Here is a 22,044-nt window from a genome sequence, read left to right as displayed (position 1 = left end):
AAAATGTTGATTTTTGCCTGTTTGACCCAAAATTTCTCCCTCAAATGAATTTTCGTAGAGTCAACAACTATCTCAGAAGATAGATCACGCCTGGATTTACTTAACTGTAAAATATCATTAAAAACTTTCTGTCAATTTCCTTATTACCCAACTTGCGGTTATAAGCGTGTTGGTAGGTTAAAATCGTCGTGGTTAACATTCGTTCCGAAGGAACGATAACTCTGTTATCGCACCTTACGTCTCTCATTTCATATATGGATTAATTCCTATAGTTTTGTTTTCATTTTGATATACCCCTATATAGTCAATGGGATGGGAGTTGCGTTCAAATTAATGTAATCGCAATGACGTATGAATACAAACGCAGTGCAGCTTGAGACTACTTCTAGTTCAAGCTTCGATAAGATTTTGCATTATAGGTTGAGTCTTGACGGATTTCAAAATAACAATAGAAAGTTTCTATTAGATCTAATTAAATATATGTATTTGACATCAAAACAAAGGGTGTCTTCAAGCATTTTAATGGTAATAAACAACCAAATGAATCACTGGACGAGGCTATAACTAAGGGGCGTTTGGGGAAATTCCATACAGAAGTTACGTCAGTATGTGTGTACGGCCACTCATCTCACCTAAATATACAGAACATCTGATTGTCGGAGAACAATTCTGGGAACAATAGGGGAACAATAGGCTAACAGGTCATGTACAAGTTTCCAGAAGAAAAAAACCATTACAGGTAATACCATATCCGAAACAGTATCATCAGCTTTACCCCCCGTCTTTGCTTTCAAAATAGGCCAACACACACCATGCAAACACTTGTCTATCCCCCGTACAATACAATAAAAGCCATGACTATAAAGAATTCAGTCTATATCGCTTTTGTAGACCACTACATACATAAAAAACATTCAGCAGCTTAATGGTAATATCATCAATAGGCTATATCACGGTTACTTTAATTTCTTGGTTGAATATCAAATATGGCGGCTCGCTCCATTTCGGACCGCATCACTATTCTGACAACGATACATACCGGTAATGTCAATGTCGAAATGGACATTATTGATATATTATCAAATTGAAGGAAAAAACCATAATTTAAAAATAATTTAAAGGTGTTATTGTTATATTTCAAATAAAACTGCAGCTATAACATTCAACAATCGGTACTATATCTTCGGTCATCCTGACTAGGCACCGTAGTTACTCAACTTAGCAACCATCACCGTGTTAAATTTGAGGTATAAAAGTGAACTTATTTATGTAAATATAAAGATTGAACAGTGTTTTGATTGCGTCAAAGGTGGTATGAATGCAACGAGATACAGACATATTCTACATGTAGCGCGTTAACAGTGTTTTGATTGGGTCAAAGGTGGTATGAATGCAACGAGATACAGACATATTCTACATATAGCGCTAACGCACTACATTGAATATGTCTGTATCCCATTGCGTTCATACCACTTTTAACGCAATCAAAACACTGTTCAATCTCTACATAAATTATTCTATAGGGGGATTCAGGTTTGTCTTAAGTCTGAGTGTGCTCAGGAATGCAATTAAAATCTTCATTTTAGAAATTGACTAGCTTTGACAGTAGTCTACAACTGATATAAGTATGTCACATCTTATCATTAGATATACACTACCAATGCTGTGTAAGGAAATAAAGACATAATAATTGTTTGATGATTTTCTTTTCTAGATGCTCTGCAGGCCGGTGCCTCTCAGTTTGAGGCGAGTGCTGGTAAACTTAAAAGGAAATTCTGGTGGAAGAATTGCAAGGTACGAATTAAAACAAAGATATTTCTGTAGGAGATTCCCCATGGTAGAAGTATTTCTATAAATTATATACTTTTGTTCAATACAACCTGCTAATTTAAGCTGATAACTCTACATAACTAAAGTACATGTAATAGATACACAACCAAAATTTATGTATCAGAAACACAACTTAAATACATGTATGGGATAACCTAATTTTCTTGAAATGAAGTTTCGGTTCTTTAAATGATTGGCAGAATATCCTGATATATAGCGTCAGTTATTTCAATATAAAAAAGGAGACTTTTGTAGATTTTTAATAGCATAACAATCTGCATTTATATAAAGAATACCAGCAAAAAAGGGATTTATCCCCCTTTAAACTACCATCTAAAGTTATATAAGTATTGGTCTTAAACTCTTAGAATAGAATAGCCAACATACCTGAAGTTGTTGATAAGATTTTCCAAAGAATTCTAATACTAGATTATCTCTCCCTAGTTTGAAACTCTAGAATTAGATATGTCAAAGAGACGATAATTACAAGTTTTATTTTTCAAATTTTAGCAATAATTTTGATATTCTACAAAATAGCGAGTTTATTTATTATGATTACTAAGCAATGATGACTAATATGAAAAAGTGCAGTCATAATAGGAAAGGTAATAGATAATCACCTGTAAACACATTGTGGTTTATTGAGTAACAAGGGAGATAACTGCTAATTTACAGATGATGATAATACTCGGAAGTATAATTGCTGTTATAGTAATTATAATTGCTGGTGAGTGCCAAGTGACTGTTGTAAAAACATTATACACAAAGCTTTATTTAGCACCTGAATATTGTCTTGTGGTATTTATTTCTAGACAATTGATTTTTTATCTAGTCTGTATATTTTGTTAATTCCTTTCATATTTATTTTTTATGTTAAATTTGACATTTCTATTTTGAAAGATATTGAAGAAATTTCTATTTAAAAATGAAATTGGTCATTTGAATATGTAAATCGCCATATTAGATTCATGCCTGGTCTACCATTCTGTGTAGAACAAATCTAGAAAATAAGGCTGATGACCTAATGGTTGGGTAATATAGTCTTTGTTTGATTCCAAAACTAAAAAAAATTAAAAACATTAGCCTACTCTTTGTAACAAGAACTTTTGAAGGTGAGTTCATTTCCTTATACAGGCATTTCCAGTTTGATTAAAATAAAAAAAAAATAAAAAATTGTCAAAAAAAGTATATTTTGTAAAATGACCATCCTATCCACTATGTTGTTGTAGATGGTATTGTGTAAGCTTAGATTATGTGGTTTCGTATGATAATGCCATATTTTATCTCTTATGTCAAGGGAGATTACCTTCAACGCAGCTCTTTCCATTTGGCTGAATTTTGGACCCTTTTGTTTTTTCTGTTGATGACTTTATAACCCAAAGGGTATTTAGAATAATTCTGAAGAACTTTTCTGAATTAATGTTTAATAGACCTTTAAGCATTAAAAACAAAGAGAAAGTAAATTATAAAGAGAAGTGTTGGGAGAGTGGTAAAATTCTTGATACACTGATATTTTCACTATGACATATGTCACCAGTTTTTTTACTCATTTGGCACAGAATCTAAATCAATTTTTTTTCACAGGTTCTATGGGTTATTTTCACTTGCAAAATATGACTTGTTTATTAAAAGATCCAACCATATTAAATTTATTTAAAAAAACACAGAATCAACTCCTGATCGAAACTTGGTACAATGATAATATTATAAATATTATAAGTATGTAGTGATTTAGTGAAACTTGTGTTCTTATAAATATAGACGATATTATATGGCATTCTGTCTATTTGTTTTTATGTTGTTGTTTTTTTCCCTTATTTTTTGTTTGCATTTTGATGTTGTCCGTTTCAGATGTGGTTGATACTGATAAGTGTTATAGTGATTATAATCATCATTATCGCTGGTAAGTTGGTTTGGGCTCACACATCCCTACCCCTGCATATTTCGGAACCCTACCCCAGGGACTGGTTATATAGCCTAAACGACCTGTTACGATCCTGTTGAATGTTCAAAATTATGTGGGAATTATTAGATGAAATCAGAATGAAATGATTGTAAAATAATAAATATGTTTAAAACACTATTTATGTAATGGCTCTAAGGCTACATCAGTGCTGGGGTAGGGACAATAAATTGGGATGATAATCGGTGCTTATCTGAATGAGAAAAAAAACTAACATTTATTAGATACAAATTTTTTCTTCAATTGAGATAAACTTTATCTACTTGGGTTTTTTTTTCAGTGACTTTGTTGATGTTTTGATTTTCCAGTTTCATTGATACATTTTTATACATGTGAATCTTCATTTTGACATGATGGGATTTTATGTGCATTGGTTAGATACAAACAAGCATGGTGGTAACAGGCCTTGAAAAGTACTTGAATTTTTAAAAGTGTTGGCCTTGAAAGTCCTTAAATTAAGAGTTTGGCCTTGAAAAGTCTTTAAATTAAGAGTTTGGCCTTGAAAAGTCCTTAAATTAACGAAATGGCCTTAAAAAGTCTTTGAATTATACATTTGTTCTAAAATAAAATTTGATTTCTTATTCAAAACCTTATTCAATCCAGATTTTTAATTCCGTACTCCGGACCATGTTCATGTTCTGATTTAGATACATCCTAGAACTTCATTTAATGAACTATTTCTATGTAAATGATCAATTCAGCAATTGTTCCAGAAGTTGTAACTTACCGACCATTTGCTTTTGTATTGATTGAATCTATATTTGATTTCAATGGGGCCTTGAAAATGACAAAAAATGGCTTGAAAAGACCTTAAAAAGTCCTTGAATAATATTTTTTTAATTTCTGTACAAACCATGACAAGGGAGGTAATCCAGTGATTGCTATTGATATTTAAGGCATAAGTTTTCATCTTACAACCTATTGGTGTAGCTAGTGGTTAAGGAAAATAGTTGGAGCAGTCTTAATTAATGTAACAATTTACAGGTAAGTGATTACAGGTACACACCAGAAACATGCCCTGGAATTTGAAAATGAGTACCCGGTAATGTAATTTGAATAGCTAGAAAATTGAGTATGACATAAAGACATAATATCTTCAGACAGGTGTTATTTATAGTATTGTGCCTTGCCTTATCACTAACAATGTATAAGCTGTAATTTATGATTCTTTACACTGATTTGTGCCAGTAAACAATAACATTTTGTTATTTGTATGTTTTAAAACACATTTCTCTCCTTGAACCTAGCTATTATTTGTTTTGACATAAAACAAGCAATTGCCTGTAAATATAGTGTACATTAATATGTTGATATTAAATTTTAAAAAAATAAGGAAATTAAAACTCTAACATTGATTTACTGCATCATTGGTGTAATATTTCAGAAATATTAAAAAAATAAAAAAATAAAAAATGATAATATTTTAGAATGTAATATAGACATTTGTATTTTGAACAAAATACATTTGATGAGTTGTATTAGTGCATGTTTGTGGTCAAAAAATGATAATACTAATGCTCCCATTTTCCTGTTCTCTTACAGTGTGGGTGGGAACATCCTATAGTTAAACGAGAAGTAAGATAGATGTGAATTAGATGGTTCCCTCTGTCTATAAACCCTGCTTGTTCAATATCAGGTGTAAATTGCAAATTTTTGCCCTGGTTTTACTGCCAGTCTTTTCAAACTCATTTTATCTATCTTTAATTTTTCTTATATGCTCAATTTGCTTTTGTTGTAAAATGGGTTTATGTGCGTATGGAGGCAAAAATTTTCATTTTACATGTTTATGTATATACCAATATGCCAAAGACATGACAATGTCTAGTAGTCCGAGTGTTTATAGTTTCTGTGTGGCTGTGATAGCTATATTCTGTGTACTGTTGTCCTTCCTCAGAGTGTCAGTGTATTTTGTTTGTACCATAGGGTATATGGACAAGGGTATATGACTATTGTTTTGAAGCATGTGACTCTATGGATAAATCATTATTTGTGAATGGCAGCACCATTTGTATCCCTGATACTTCTGGTAACTCATTGTCTATGATGGTTAAATCAACGTTAGTGTCCATACACCTGGTATGTATTACTTGTACAAAAGTTGATGGTTATGGTACACTATCTCCATTATACTTAGAGAGGAAACTTGAAAAATTAAAATGGCCTGACCAATTTATAGGTTACCCCATCATGTTTTTGGCATATTGGTATCAAGTGTGTAAATCTGTGTTGCACCAGTCCATCAGTAAGACTGTGTGAGTACACACGTACCTACTGTGTCCTCACACCCCACATCCCCCCATTGTGGTGGGATGAGAAGTAGGTGTTATCAGTGTAGATGTGTGAGATATGTCACCTCCTGTTGTAAACAATTATTGGTCTGATAAATTATGATACTAATCAAATTATTTTTTGTAAATCTCTATGCTGCAGTTAGAAATTGGATAGTGTGATAAGAAATATAAATTATAAGCATACATATTATACATATAGTCTGATGGTAGAATACTGGTACTACACTGGTAATACTAATGTATTGTAAAATTTAATCTTTAGATACAAAGAGCTACATCAAAGTGATGGAATGCTATAAATGATAACCATGAATGTTTATATGAAATGAAAATTATAGTTATCATTCTCATTAGCAAGTTTATCTTGGTAATCTTAACTCTGAAGATAAGGGGATAAACTCCTCAACTGTATAACAGATTCATTGGCTTACCTTTTGATATATAATTGAACTGGTCTAAATCAAAAGCTGGAATATATATATAGTTCACTGTGAAATCTTATGGATGTTGAGTATAATGTTGCACTGCCTCACACATCTACGTATCTGTACGGGGACTATCTACACACAAATGTTCATTACTCAGATATCATGTATATGTCGGTGTGTATATAGTTGTGTATACGGAATGATTGTCTCCCTTGGTACATGACATATATTTAGATGTGGTGTATGTTCTAGGTCGTTGGAGATTGGATAGGTCAAGGTCATAGTTTGCTTCTGATGTTGTCTTAGACTTCGAGTTTTTATTTATTCCAAAATTTCTCTTCATGCATTTTTGTAGTCATTAGCAATAAAACTTGGAAACAACTGAATTTTGTTAATAAGATTTACAGAGAAGTTAATGAAAGCTGGAGTGTAGCTCAATATAGCTTTGTGATGTCAGTTCAGTGTGCTATTCATCTCACAGAAGCGATCCATTGCCTTGAATTGTATGGTAATGTCTTGTTCAAAATGAAGTGGATGGATCCAGACATACGTTGACACACAGCATGATAATTTAATATAACCCTATCAAATTGTACATGTATCCGATTCTAGCTGTGTGGGTGAAGTGAGGGGTGCTTTACACTTTTCAGATTAACCATGTCCAGGACTGATTCTTAAAACTTTATACAATGATAATAGGTCTACAATTTTTATTATTATTATACAAAATTAACATGTTTCGATCTGTTTTTTCTACTCTGACACTAGGATGTCCTCAAGATTTCATTGTCATTACAGTCTACTCACCAGATTACTTTCAGGTCATCAACAGATTTCAGGTGTTAAAGATATGTGACGTTTATGTCTGAAGATTTGTTTTATGAGAAGTACATATCTAAAGTCATATCCTTTCCAAATGTTATATCATTCGGCTGGGTCACTGCCTAATACTGAGTAGAACAGCTGATTGGACAGACTGACCTATTCATTGACCTATAAACACTGCAATCATAATAAATGGAATGAGTTTAATTGCTACAGAAATGATAATAGTAAAATTATTTACGATTTCAAATGAGGCTATATTCTAAATGATGTTCTAGGCAAAAGGCAAGACAAATGTTTCATAATATTAATAACAAGTACCCAAAAATCTTCATCTAGATGTAGTCATTTTACAAGTACCAATCTCAATCCATCCTGATTGATGTGAGTTGACTAATGACCTTGACATTGGGGACACCACTGTGCTATATATGGGTGGTTCGATATGATATTAATGTCTGTGTCTCTCTCCTTTGCTGAGAACAGTTTGGGCTTACTCCAAATACGCTGGCTAACACTGGTGAGCTTCTCTTTCTCTTTCACCAGAGCCATCGGCACCTTATTTTTGGCATGAATTTTCTCTCATCATTTGTGCCGTGTTTTCTTCTGCCAACTATGATCAAGTCAGTGATCTTTCTGAGATTCAAGTTTTGTTTAGATTGATCACTTATTGTCTCTTGCATGATGTGAATTTATTAGTAGTAAATGTTGTACATAAATGTGATGTAATTGCTATTTAGTTTTAAACAAACAAAAAAAACAAAAACAAAAAAATGTTTTAAATCCTTTTTTGAAATTTTGACATTGAAACACAAAATTATAATTACATTAACAAAAATTAATACAGACTTATTTGTAGAGTGTGACAATCACTTATTTCCTGCAATTTATATAGGGACAGAGTTCTGACACTCTTTGGCAAAAGACATTATAAAGTAACAATAGAAACATTATACAACCTTGGTAACCATAGGAACAGTACTTGACTTAACATTGGTAACAATATGAACAGTACTTCGTAATTATATGAACAGTACTTAACTTAGCCTTGGTAACCATAGAAACAGTACTTGTCTTAACCTTAGTAACCATAGGAACAGTACTTGACTTAACCTCGGAACCATATAAACAGTCCTTCGCTACTTAACTTAACCTTGGTAACCATAGGAACACTACTTGGTTATCATATGCACAGTACTTGACTTAACCTTGGTAACCATAGTAACAGTCCTTGACTTAACCCTGGTAACCATAGTAACAGTACTTTACTTAACCTTGGTAACCATAGTAACAGTACTTGACTTAACCCTGGTAACCATAGTAACAGTACTTTACTTAACCTTGGTAACCATAGTAACAGTACTTGACTTAACCTTATTAACCATAGTAACAGTACTTGACTTAACCTTATTAACCATAGTAAAAGTACTTGACTTCACATTGGTAACCATAGGAACAGTCCTTGACTTAACCTTTGTAACAATAGGAACAGTCATTGACTTAACCTTGGTAACCATAGGAACAGTACTAGGAACAGTACTAAGTGATCATATGAACAGTACTTGACTTAACCTTGGTAACCATAGGAAGAGTCCTTGACTGAACCTTGGTAACCATAGGAACAGTACTTGACTTAACCTTCGTAATCCTATGAACAGTCCTTGACTTAACCTTGGTAACCATAGGAACGGTCCTTGACTTAACCTTGATAACAATAGAAACAGTCGTTGGTAATCATATGAACAGTACTTGACTTAACCTTGGTAACCATAGAAACAGTACTTGACTGTGCCTTCTTAACCATAGGCTCAGTACATGACTTTGACCGGAACAAGGTTTTATTTTTAACCATATCAATATGAGCAATATGGCACCTTGACCAAATAATTGTCATAGTATAAGTAGGTATATATAATACAGTGTCTGTGATCAATGATAGCCTGATAGTTCATTGTCCACAGTAGATATCACCCCCATTTAATATCATAGTTGCACTGTGGTCATTATCTATTTCAGCTAGCATGCCATTTGAAAAAATATTTCTTTCTTTGAAAACTTTCGATTGATGTTTGGTATACATATTTTTCACTATTTTATCACAAAGTTTAAATATGAAAGTGTACATGACCTGGCTAATTTCTTTCATGTTGGTTTGTTGTGTGTTCATTATTAGACATTAGACCATAGCAGTAATATACTATAATCAAAGACTAGTTTCAATCCAAGTTTTTTATTAACTCCAGGGTGATAAATTGCACAAAGATTTTACTTAAGTAATCATGATTCATATCCACAACAGGTAATATTTCATAAAGAAATAATTGTCCTATTGGATGTGTACTTTGTTTATAAAGGATTTACACCAAACATTGATTATCATACTTCACCATCATCTATAGCTAAAACCCATTGTTTTTGGTTTATATATTAGAATTTTTGGTAATTCACATTTTAAATGATGTTAGCTAATATATCTTTATTTCAGTATTATATAATATTAATTATGTTATGTTGTTTTGTTGAAACTCTAATCCTGCAAGTTAAGTTAATTATCCTTTATATATATATATGTCTCATAAGTTTTCTAAAAATATTTGCTGATGATACAGCAAAACTCAGTAAGTTTATGATCTGAGAATACAATATTTCTTTACTTAATATCTCAGAGCAATTATCAACAATTATCTTTTGCTGATTCTGACTAGAGTTATTGTACCTGTACTGTAATTTGATAACGATAATGCAAGTGTCAATTTCAGGGAAAATTGTACATTTTTAGCCCACCATCATCAGATGGTGGGCTATTCAAATCGCCTTTCGTCCGTGGTCCGTCGTCCGTCCGTCCGTCCGTCCGTCCGTCCGTCCGTCCGTCCGTCCGTTAACAATTCTTGTTACCGCTATTTCTCAGAAAGTAGAGAAGGGATCTTTCTCAAATTTCACATGCAGGTTCCCCTAGGGCCCTAGTTGTGCATATTGCATTTTGGGATCAATCGGTCAACAAGATGGCCGACTGGCGGCCATCTTGGATTTTGATAGTTAAAGTTTGTTACCGCTATTTCTCAGAAATAACTAAAGGGATCTTTCTCAAATTTCACATGTAGGTTCCCCTAGGGCCCTAGTTGTGCATATTGCATTTTGGGACCAATCGGTCAACAAGATGGCCGACTGGCGGCCATCTTGGATTTTGATAGTTAAAGTTTGTTACCGCTATTTCTCAGAAAGTACTTAAGGGATCTTTCTCAAATTTCATATGTAGGTTTCCCTAGGGGCCTAGTTGTGCATATTGCATTTTGGGACCAATCGGTCAACAAGATGGCCGACTGGCGGCCATCTTGGATTTTGATAGTTAAAGTTTGTTACCGCTATTTCCCAGAAAGTACTGAAGGGATCTTTCTCAAATTTCATATGTAGGTTTCCCTAGGGGCCTAGTTGTGCATATTGCATTTTGGGACCAATCGGTCAACAAGATGGCCGACTGGCGGCCATCTTGGATTTTGATAGTTAAAGTTTGTTACCGCTATTTCTCAGAAAGTACTTAAGGGATCTTTCTCAAATTTCATATGTAGGTTTCCCTAGGGCCCTAGTTGTGCATATTGCATTTTGGGACCAATCGGTCAACAATGATGGCCGACTGGCGGCCATCTTGGATTTTGATAGTTAAAGTTTGTTACCGCTATTTCTCAGAAAGTAGAGAAGGGATCTTTCTCAAATTTCACATGCAGGTTCCCCTAGGGCCCTAGTTGTGCATATTGCATTTTGGGATCAATCGGTCAACAAGATGGCCGACCGGCGGCCATCTTGGATTTTGATAGTTAAAGTTTGTTACCGCTATTTCTCAGAAAGTACTGAAGGAATCTTTCTCAAATTTCATATGTAGGTTCCCCTAGAGCCCTAGTTGTGCATATTGCATTTTGGGACCAATCGGTCAACAAGATGGCCGACTGGCGGCCATCTTGGATTTTGATAGTTAAAGTTTGTTACCGCTATTTCTCAGAAAGTACTTAAGGGATCTTTCTCAAATTTCATATGTAGGTTTCCCTAGGGGCCTAGTTGTGCATATTGCATTTTGGGACCAATCGGTCAACAAGATGGCCGACTGGCGGCCATCTTGGATTTTGATAGTTAAAGTTTGTTACCGCTATTTCTCAGAAAGTACTTAAGGGATCTTTCTCAAATTTCATATGTAGGTTTCCCTAGGGCCCTAGTTGTGCATATTGCATTTTGGGACCAATCGGTCAACAATGATGGCCGACTGGCGGCCATCTTGGATTTTGATAGTTAAAGTTTGTTACCGCTATTTCCCAGAAAGTACTGAAGGGGTCTTTCTCAAATTTCATATATAGGTTCCCCTAGGGCCCTAGTTGTGCATATTGCATTTTGGGACCAATCAGTCAACAAGATGGCCGACCGACTGACGGCCATCTTGGATTTTGATAGTTAAAGTTTGTTACCGCTATTTCTCAGAAAGTACTGAAGGGATCTTTCTCAAATTTTACATGTAGGTTCCCCTAGGGCCCTAGTTGTGCATATTGCATTTTGGGACCAATCGGTCAACAAGATGGCCGACTGGCGGCCATCTTGGATTTTGATAGTTAAAGTTTGTTACCGCTATTTCTCAGAAAGTTTTGAAGGGATCTTTCTCAAATTTCATATGTTGGTTCTCCTTGGGCCCTAGTTGTGCATATTGCATTTTGGGACCAATCGGTCAACAAGATGGCCGACCGACTGACGGCCATCTTGGATTTTGATAGTTAAAGTTTGTTACCGCTATTTCTCAGAAAGTACTTAAGGGATCTTTCTCAAATTTCATATGTAGGTTTCCCTAGGGCCCTAGTTGTGCATATTGCATTTTGGGACCAATCGGTCAACAATGATGGCCGACCGGCGGCCATCTTGGATTTTGATAGTTAAAGTTTGTTACCGCTATTTCCCAGAAAGTACTGAAGGGATCTTTCTCAAATTTCATATATAGGTTCCCCTAGGGCCCTAGTTGTGCATATTGCATTTTGGGACCAATCAGTCAACAAGATGGCCGACCGACTGACGGCCATCTTGGATTTTGATAGTTAAAGTTTGTTACCGCTATTTCTCAGAAAGTACTGAAGGGATCTCTCTCAAATTTCATATTCATGTTCCCCTTGAACCCTAGTTGTGCATATTGCATTTTGGGAGTGAATCGGTCAACAAGATAGCCGACCGGCGGCCATCTTGGATTTTGATAGTTAAAGTTTGTTAACACTATTTCCCAGAAAGTACTGAAGGAATCTTTCTCAAATTTCATATGTAGGTTCCCCTACGACCCTAGTTGTGCATATTGCATTTTGGGACAGATCGGTCAGCAAGATGATCGACAGGTAGCCATCTTGAATTTTGATAATTGAAGTTTGTTACTGCTACATATCTCAGAAAGTACTGAAAGGATCTTTCTCAAGGTTCATATATAGTATGTAGTAAAAGTTTGAAAAGCAGGGAAAAGATCCCTCTTTCTGTTGTCAGACATAGATCATTCTTTGGTGGGCGCCAAGATCCCTCTGGGATCTCTTGTTAACAATGACGGAAAAATTGGAGGAAATATTCATCTGTGTAATTACCATACTTCTTTGTGGAAAATCATTTCCTATAGGGATTACATTTGCACCAATATTCTCACTTGTATCTGATATTTTGTTACCCTCTGTTACAGTTTGGGTGGCAACAAGTAACACAGGAAGCTCCCCATCAAATACCACATCTAAACCTTGATCTTCTGGACGACAGACCTATGGTCAGCTTTCACTGGCCCAACAGGAAGCAGTCTTTTCTCTCTTCATTACATCAATGGAAACACTTGTTATTTATGATACACATTTCATTGTGTGTTTGATAAAAATCTATCTGTTTTGACTTCTAAATTGGTTCAACATCCATCGGGGTTATTTACACCAAATCCTAGTGTGTTTGGTGTTTGTGTTGACGACACATTTGATATTATAAAGTCTTTGTCATTGACATTCTTGCTGTGGCATCAGTATCTATGTCAATGACATGTTTGCTGAAGCATCTGTGTCATTGGCATGTTTGTTTTAGCACTTGTGTCATTCACTTGTTTTTTTAGCATCTGTGTCATTCATATGTTTAATTAGGTTTACATTAAGTATGTTTCTACAACATTGTAACAAGGGTTTCCATTGACCGAGACATTAGTGTATACCATATAAATGTGAAATAGTGTAGTAGAGGGAGGTGCTGCCCTCTAGGGTGCAGACTCCTATAGCAGTAAGGGGAGGCAACTAAATAGATACCACAGTTGTTGGGTGTATGGTGTAGAGTGATAGTACGTTTCAGTCATATTTATTGTTATACTGTATATATCGTTGAATGAAGAGGATTGTAATGAAAGCACTCTTGTTGTGTTTGCACATATGCTCTTAAGTAATTGATTAGGCACCCGATCTTTCCAAAAACAATGGTCTTTCAGCACTCCAGATTTCAGCATGCATGTCATTTACTGAAATTTGGAGTTTTGATTATAAAAGAAATTCCTGTGACTCTTATTTTATTTTTTGCTTTTAAAATATAGAGAAAAGTGAAATTTGATGAAAGTTGTAGTGAAGTTGAGATTTTTTCTTTAAAATGTCTTAAAGTGCATTGAAAATATGAACTGAATGGATATTGTTGTGAGATCGAGACATGCTTTATGTTACAGAATTCTATTATTACTATAGCCATTGATTGCTAGTTCAGCCTCAGTTGTGCTATATGTTTACAAATAGACAGATAAATATGGTTGTGATAGATCAAAAGTCTTGAGAAGATTCTAAATCCTACAACTTATAGTGTTATATGTTCATTAGTTGATAAACAAACGCAAATATGTTAGGACATCATTCTTTTATTTTATTTTCATTTAGTTGTAAATAAACAAAAAAGAATCTCTATCATACTATTAGTCAGTGTCAATGCCAGGTTTTACAATATTGATAATGTACATAGCCTTCTCAATACCCGAGTCACAGACTATCACACAACTTAATATTTGGATACTAATGATGCCCAGCGAATATTCACACAATTTTCCAGAAGATACCAGTTTGATCACTTATACCTGGGTATTGTATGATTATGCCTGGAGCGTGTAATCCCATGCTAATTATTAATGACCCTAGCTACTGTTGATTTAAGTTTCATTGATGTTCTGATCTACAGATCATAATAATGTCTGCTTTCTATGACAATGGGTCATTGTTTTAGCCCCATTAACTGTTAAGTGTGATGCTTGTGTCTCTGTTGTTATAGAAACAGCTCTAATGTACATTGTAAATGCACAAATTGGTTGGATAGATTTGTTACAGACAGTGGCAGAGTTATCTGCCTTTGACAGCAGGTCTTTTATCCACATACATCATTTGTTTGTTGAAAGTTGAAAGTTGAATAAATGCTATCAAGCACAGACAGCTATCTATTGTTAAGAACTTAAATAAATGATTTTAAGATATTGTCTGTAAAATCTGTTTATTGAAACAAAGCTAAATGACTTCCTGAGGAGAAGGTGTGTCGGACACAAAGATAAGCATTCCAGAGTTTAATATTGGTTTAGTTTGTCCGTCGTATTATTGTTACTTCATTTTGTATTAGAACCCGCTCATTTGTGTGTTTATCTGAAAGTTGCGGGTCTGTATTTGCCAAACCAAGATTATTTTTCCACACTTTAGTTAACATATGTAAAGAGTAAGTAACTTTGTATGTTGAACTGGAGGAACGACTTTAAAATAAAAATCTGAACTAGTAGGATCATCTTTGATTTAGATCCATTTTCTGTAACATTCCATACAGTAGTGTAGTCCAACTCTACCATTGTTGGAATAACATGTCTTCATGCCAAATATTTTTAAAACATGGTAAACTATACAAATAAAGGCAAATCTCAACAACGCTGCTCAACACCTGAAACAATACAATGAAGGACAATTGATTGAATAAGTATTTTGAAATGAATTGATCATAATAGACTAACAAAAGTCTTGCCTGAAATGACTTTGTCACTTAACTAAAATTTCTGACCAGATTCCAGTTTTCCTGGTATGTATGTCATTGTGCAATATTTACCCAGCTCTAGGGTTACTAGCAAACTTAGCTGCTGGGAACTCTTTTCCAACCACACAATTACACAGTCTTCTTGCGCCCGTCATGCAAATTGTTTTCAAGGTTTTTTTCCCCTTTTTTTTTTTTAACATTTGTTAATATTTATCAGCACATATTTATGAATTTGCATGTGTATATAATGAACTATTTAGTAAATATATATATAGATCTTTGTTAATGGAGTGTAAAGTGTTAAGAGTCAATGTGAGTTAGCAGTGTTATGTAATTGTATAACAAAACTGAATCCACTTGTGAGAGAGACATCACACAGCTGAATTGCTAATGTATATGTAACTACCGTATTTGGTCATTCTAATTAGCTGTCAGTCATTCCACATACTATTTAAGTTGTAACAGAAAGAAATGTTTACAAAAAGAACAAGTGCTATACTTTTGACTATTTGATAACAGTTTTGAGCTATTGAACTTTTGCATGCAAGAAGACAGTGGGCTTTGAAATGGGATAAATTTCAAACAATTAGTTAATTATATGTGGAACCATTCTCGCTATTCCGGGGGTTACTACTTGAGTATCACTGTCTGGATCCACTCCTGGGTTATTGTCATAGTAAAACTGAAGGTTCTGTGTGTGACGACAGACAAAACAGATAGTTTGATCCCTTGATGTACATCAAAAGAATCAAATACAGTACATCGTAATGTATGTCTTTGACGTCACTCTCTGTAATCTTCAAAGAAAGTTGTTTTAGACATGTTATTGGTCAGTTTTCTCCTGAAATGCCTTCAGATTTGATATGACATGGTTCATGGGTAGATATAACGACATGCAGCAATAGAAAATTAGGGAAAATTGAGAATGATATGGAACTTAAATGGAAGTTGTCATAGCGACATTATAATTTTGAAATATATGATTGATGTATGTTTAGATTCAACCTGATTGTTATTTACTAGTATTTGATGTACATGTGGGGACATTTCTCTTGTATATTTTATTTATGTGATCTTTACTCTGCCTGATTCACGCTTGTTGAAAATTCACAAACTTAAGTATTGTTGGCGTTTGATCAATTCTTACTTGTGACAAATTCCAATATTCAATAGAGGATTTTTATTTACCCTTGATGGCCCTATCCTCTACAAGTATAATTACATTATGATAGACTTGTACATTGTGAATTCTCAGCCACTCGATCATTAAAGCCTGTCAAGGCAGTGTATAAGGTGATTTTTGTGTGTGTTAAAGTTCTGTTAAGATCTTGTGATTCCAATTTATTGTATTAGTATTCACCAGAATGTTTCCACTGTTTCTGTAATGGATATGTATCGAGGAAATAAAGCCAGCTGTGTACATAGCTTACTTTGGGTTGAATTTCTTTTATATTAGCTAGCTGTTTCTTTGTTCAACATTTCTGTTTTGTACCTCTGTTAATAGTTAGTATAAACTTTATTTTATTTTGTTTCTTTTTCTGCACAATAGTTGAAAAATACATGTATATCATCAAGTATTAATAATTGTATACAGAGATCCTGCACAGTTGGCAATGCAATATGAAATTTGTAAATTAAAGGAGTTCAAGCTAAAGGTTATCTACATATGTAATTAATAACATACCATGAACCTCTAGACATGATAAAAAAAGTATTAAAGTATTAAACTAATTACATGTTTGATAAATTACATTGCTACAAATGAGTTCTTGAAACAAACTTCAACAAGAGGCCCAAAGGGCCTAAACGGTCATCTGACTACCTTGGCAATAGTAAAATAAATTTCATATGGTGTCACTTTGTCAGGACCATGTCAGGATCATTTTCAATTTCTTTCCACAAATTTTATTTCAAACAAGAGGCGTAAGGGCCTTAACATGTAGGAAATTCATTAGATATAGTGTCATGGTAGCAATCTTCGATTTGGGATCAACCAGAGATGTAACAACACTTTGTCGGGACCATGTCAGGATCATTTCATGCAAATTTCATGCAAATTTCAGCCAAATCGCACCAGTACAACTTGAAAAGAAGTTAAAAATGTGTTTTTAAGATGGTGGCTGTGGCGGCTATCTTGGATTTCAGATCGATCTGAACAATAACAACACTTTGTCGGGACCATGTCAGGATTATTTCATGCAAGTTTCAGCCAAATCGCATCGGTAGAACTTGAGAAGAAGTTCAAAATGTGTTTTCAAGATGGCGGCCATCTTGGATTTCGGTTCAACCCGAAAAATAACAACACTTTATCGGGACCAAGTCAGGATCATTTCATGCAAGTTTCAGCCAAATCGTACAGGTATAACTTGAGAAGAAGTTCAAAATGTGTTTTCAAGATGGCGGCTGTGGCGGCCATCTTGGATTTCGGATCGACCCGAAAAATAACAACACTTTGTCAGGACCATGTCAGGATCATTTCATGCAAGTTTCAGCCAAATCGCACCGGTAGAACTTGAGAAGAAGTTCAAAATGTGTTTTCAAGATGGCGGCTGTGGCGGCCATCTTGGATTTCGGATCGACCCGAAAAATAACAACACTTTGTAAGGACCATGTCAGGATCATTTCATGCAAGTTTCAGCCAAATCCAACCGGCAGAACTTGAGAAGAAGTTCAAAATGTGTTTTCAAGATGGCGGCTGTGGCGGCCATCTTGGATTTCGGATCGACCCGAAAAATAACAACACTTTGTCGGGACCATGTCAGGATCATTTCATGCAAGTTTCAGCCAAATCGCACCGGTAGAACTTGAGAAGAAGTTCAAAATGTGTTTTCAAGATGGCGGTTGTGGCGGCCATCTTGGATTTCGGTTCAACCCGAAAAATAACAACACTTTATCGGGACCAAGTCAGGATCATTTCATGCAAGTTTCAGCCAAATCGTACAGGTATAACTTGAGAAGAAGTTCAAAATGTGTTTTCAAGATGGCGGCTGTGGCGGCCATCTTGGATTTCGGATCGACCCGAAAAATAACAACACTTTGTCAGAACCATGTCTGGATCATTTCATGCAAGTTTCAGCCAAATCGCACCGGTAGAACTTGAGAAGAAGTTCAAAATGTGTTTTCAAGATGGCGGCTGTGGCGGCCATCTTGGATTTGGGTTCACCCGAAAAATAACAACACTTTGTCGGGACCATGTTAGGATCATTTCATGCAAGTTTCAGCCAAATCGTACAGGTAGAACTTGAGAAGAAGTTCAAAATGTGTTTTCAAGATGGCGGCTGTGGCGGCCATCTTGGATTTCGGATCGACCCGAAAAATAACAACACTTTGTCAGAACCATGTCTGGATCATTTCATGCAAGTTTCAGCCAAATCGCACCGGTAGAACTTGAGAAGAAGTTCAAAATGTGTTTTCAAGATGGCGGCTGTGGCGGCCATCTTGGATTTGGGTTCACCCGAAAAATAACAACACTTTGTCGGGACCATGTTAGGATCATTTCATGCAAGTTTCAGCCAAATCGTACAGGTAGAACTTGAGAAGAAGTTCAAAATGTGTTTTCAAGATGGCGGCTGTGGCGGCCGTCTTGGATTTCGGATCGACCCGAAAAATAACAACACTTTGTCGGGACCAAGTCAGGATCATTTCATGCAAGTTTCAGCCAAATCGCATCGGTAGAACTTGAGAAGAAGTTCAAAATGTGAAAAGTTAACGCACGGCGGACGGCGCACGGCGGACGACGACGGACGAAACATGACAACTATAGGTCTATTGACTATGTATCTGGTCAAAATTCTTGAAACAGAAAGTACAGGCTTAATTTTAAACTGGAGTCTCTTCATAACCTGCTTTAGTACCAGGGTTAGGGTTAAGTTAGTAATCCATTTTTAGGTCATCTGACCCGAAGGGTCAGGATGACCTATAGTTGTCATAGTTGCCCTAGGGCTCTAGTTATGTATATTCTATTTTGGGACAAATCGGTAACAAGATGGCCGCCAAACAGCCATCTTTGATGATGATACATAGTTAGTTTGTAATCGCTATTTCTCAAAGAGTGCTGAAGGGATTTTTCTCAAATTTGTATGTAGGCTCCACTAGGGCCCTAGGTATGCGTATTTCATTTTCGGACAAATTGGTCAACAAGATGGCCGCCAGGCAACCATCTTGGATTTCGATTGTTAAAATTTCTCAAAGTAATTAAAGGATCTTCCTCAAATTTCATATGTATGTTCCTCTAGGGTCCTAGTTATGCATATTGCATTTAGGGACAAATCGGTAACAAGACGGCCAAAAGGCAGCCATCTTTGATTTTGATAGTTAAAATTTCTCAGAGAGGACTGAAGGTATCTTTCTAAAATTGTATTTGTTGGTTCCTCTTGGGCCGTACTTATGCATATTGCATTTTGAGACAAATCGGTAACAAGATGCCCGCCAGACAGCCATTCTAGATTTTGAATGTTAAAGTTTGTTATCACTATTTCTCAGAAAGTAATTAAGGGATAGATCCCAAATTCCATATGTAGGTTCTCTAGGGGTCCTAGTTGAGCATATTGCCTTTTGGGGCCGATTGGTCAAAAAGATGGCCAACTGGCCACCAACTCGAATTTTGATAGTTACCGCTATTTCAAAGAAATTACAGAAGGGATCTCTCTCAAATTCCATACTTAGGTTCCCTTTGGGCCCTAGTTGTTCATATTGCAGTTTGTAATTGATCGGTCAACAAGATGGCTGACCAGCCACCATCTTGAATTTCATCTTTGAAGTTTGTTACTACTATTTCTGCTATTTTAATTACTGAAGCGATCTATCTCAAATTTGATATCTATTTAAATGTTTAAAAAAGTTTGAAAAGTAGGGAAAAGATTCCTCTTTCCATTGTCAGACAAAGATCATTCTTTGATGGGCGCCAAGATCCCTCTGGGATCTCTTGTTTCTTCTGAACTGCCTTCACCTTCACTATGAGATAGTTTAGGGGTGGATATAACAACAGTAATATTAGCATCTGGAAAATTGAGGGTGTCCAGAGACTACTTTTAGGACTTCCTAGTTTAGAACTACTGCCTATGGGTTGTAAATCTTTACAAATTTTACACCTGAAATGATCCTGTCATGATCCCAACCAAGTGCTGCTGTTATTTTTCGGGTTTATCCGAAACCTATGTCGGCCCCCATACACTATGTCTATTTTTGATTTCCTATTGGATTGTTGCCAGCAAGGTTGTCAGATAACAGTTAAGTCTTTCCATTTTCAGTAATCTGTGACCTTGACCTTTGAATAGGAAAATAATCCAAAGCAAGCACTCTTCCCAAAAGAAGTTCAACAAAAGGGATCTGCTGTTATCACATCTGAATTTAGACAGCGCCGTTCACTAGGCAACTTAGTGATACCCATGTGTGGCTTTTATATTGCAAGGGACACCAAGTCCTGTACCCAAGTATGGTAAATGTTGTAGGATATAGCAAGTTTCTGGTTTCCCGAGACTTGTCTATTTCCCGAGGCGGAGCCGAGGGAAATAGGCAAGATCGAGGGAAACTGGAAACTTGATATATCCCTCAATCCCATACTTTAACTGTTTTAATATACCGATACATACAAAAGCTATGATAAGACTAAAAAGATATTTCTTTCATATGCTAACGTTCTCTCTATTCCTGTCGCGTACGGCAATGGTCATTGGAGATTGAGATAATTTTACATTGTAATCGATCTACGTAATCTTATCTTCAAACATACAAATTATTCTGAGATGATAACTGTGATTCTATGTCCGTTTTGTTTTGCTTCTATTCAAACCGCAGGTTAAAATTTGATTCCGCTATGATTTCTCGATATTTCAACATTTATACCACTAGCCATAATATGAAATGAGAGACGTAAGGTGCGATAACAGAGTTATCGTTCCTTCGGAACGAATGTTAACCACGACGATTTTAACCTACCAACACGCTTATAACCGCAAGTTGGGTAATAAGGAAATTGACAGAAAGTTTTTAATGATATTTTACAGTTAAGTAAATCCAGGCGTGATCTATCTTCTGAGATAGTTGTTGACTCTACGAAAATTCATTTGAGGGAGAAATTTTGGGTCAAACAGGCAAAAATCGACATTTTCACCGCTAGTTTCTGTTTAATTCGTCCTGTTGAATTTAATGATACAGTAGATGAACAGAAATTATCAGTAGTAAAAAGGTGATGTTTTTCTGAATAAAATGGTTCCTTTAAGTCTTTAATAGGTGCCACAAAACTCCAACACGGTGGTCTCGAAATTAGGTATATTTTTGACGTTGATCAGGAATTTCCCCATGGAATGTTCTAGAATGTTCTAGAAGGTTCTCGAAGCGTCTACATATGACGTCATTTCCGGAAATTCCAATATTGTGTATTGAGCCGGTTCGTGAATGTTGAAGCCGCCTTCGCTGTTCAAGTTAAGTATCCAATATAAGGTAAGTAGTTATGCATTTTATGTTTTGTAGACACTGGATCACTATCGTTGGATATAAGTATTATTTCATGTGTAATATTTGATGTTAAGAGTTTGTTGTTGTCTGATTTGATTGTTTTTGTAAGCCTGCAGTTCAGAGTGTTAGGCCTACTACACGCGACTGACTGACAACAGAACCAAAGCGTTTCAAATCATAGCTTGAAAAACTGTCAGTTGTACTTGCTCTGAGACAGATGCTGTTTGAATATACGTTA

General features: G+C 35.4%; 1 long non-coding RNA gene across 1 annotated transcript; it reads left to right on the top strand.

Annotated features, from left to right (window-relative positions):
• Positions 1 to 1,665: 1,665 nt before the first annotated feature.
• LOC138322468 (uncharacterized) lies at positions 1,666 to 16,779 on the top strand. Its single transcript, XR_011208403.1, has 3 exons — positions 1,666 to 1,794; positions 3,682 to 3,733; positions 13,021 to 16,779. It is a non-coding gene; the product is annotated as an uncharacterized lncRNA (long non-coding RNA).
• The last annotated feature ends 5,265 nt before the right edge of the window (positions 16,780 to 22,044 follow it).

This window comes from Argopecten irradians, chromosome 1, assembly GCF_041381155.1.
Source record: "Argopecten irradians isolate NY chromosome 1, Ai_NY, whole genome shotgun sequence".
NCBI classification, from domain to species: domain Eukaryota; kingdom Metazoa; phylum Mollusca; class Bivalvia; order Pectinida; family Pectinidae; genus Argopecten; species Argopecten irradians.
This window is presented reverse-complemented; position numbering and strand designations above follow the sequence as displayed.